This window comes from Gavialis gangeticus, unplaced genomic scaffold (assembly GCF_001723915.1).
Source record: "Gavialis gangeticus isolate Ggan-Ray unplaced genomic scaffold, GavGan_comp1, whole genome shotgun sequence".
In the NCBI taxonomy this organism is placed as follows: Eukaryota; Metazoa; Chordata; order Crocodylia; family Gavialidae; genus Gavialis; species Gavialis gangeticus.
In genome coordinates this window covers 661,160-662,423 of record NW_017728960.1, presented here as the reverse complement: position 1 = coordinate 662,423, position 1,264 = coordinate 661,160, and positions in this window count along the sequence as shown.

The following is a 1,264-nucleotide window of genomic DNA, read 5'->3' as shown; positions in this document are numbered from 1 at the left end:
CCCTCATCCACCACCCCAGCCCCCCACTTTGCAGGGAGTTTGACCCCACTTTTCCAGGGTAACCACCCCGAGGGTACGGCAGCTGGCTGGAAAGCAGCTCATTTCTACCCCAGTCGCTCATAGTTTCCCCCCAAACTGGGGTGCAGGGGGGCAGTGGGATTCAAACTCACAGCCTCCTAGGCCCCACTCAGGGGATCACTCAAGCCAGCAGGCACCCAAGGCTCAACACAGCCCTCCGTGATCAGCTGCTGCACCCCCGGGCCCAGTACGGCATCGGCTCACAGAGCCGTGACATCACCGCCCACCGCTGACATCATCCCAGAGCACAGCAGGACCCCCACCCTGCCCCCACTATTTGCAGCTGGGCTCTGCTGGGAGGAGGCTGAATCGGTGGCTTCCCAGACTAGAAGCCCCCGTTCCCAGGCTTGGCCCCATCCCTGCTGAGCTGGGCGTCTTGCCCTTGCCAGGACGAAGGGTTAAAAAGACCAGGGAGGGTGGGCGAGGCAGTGGGGGCAGCTGGGTCAATGGCTTTGCAATAAGAATAGCTAATTGGGTCTAATTAGGTGGGAGAGGGAGGCGCAGTTCTCCTTTCTGCCTTCAGGGGGCATCTGAAACCAGGGGGTGCTTCTAACCTCCCACCCCAAGCAGGGGGCGGGGGGCATTAACACCCACTCTGGGGCCATCACCTGGCAGCAGCTTGCAATGCTTTCGGGGCCAACTCTTGCAGCCCCCACCATGGGCCTTGCTGCCTCCACCACCAGCCGGGGAAACTGAGGCACGGCAAGGACTTAACCTACCTCTGCTCTCCCCCCAGCTCCCCCCAGCCAGGGGCTCCATTCACTGCAGACAAGACCCATAAGGGGGTGGATTTCCATGCCCCGCCCAGTCCTAGTGGATCCCACTGGAAGGATTCAGGGATCTCCCACGCATGTGATCACACCTTCTCCACCCTCCCACCCGCTCTAGGGTGGCGGGGGGCGGTCTCTGCAATTCTTTCCCCCCTCCTCGACCTAGCAGGGCTATTGCCATCACAACCCCCATCGAGGGTCTTTCCCTGCCCCCCCCGGACACAAATGAGCAGCATCACGCGCACACGCGCACACACACACACACACGCACACATAAATGACACCGAAAAAAGGAGGGGGCGGAGGAGAGGGAGCAACCGAAAAAATAAACCGCCCCCTCGGCGACATGGCAGGGGAATCAAGACGTTTCACAGTGTCTAACGACTACGTTCCCCAGGGCGGGGGGTGGTGGAGGG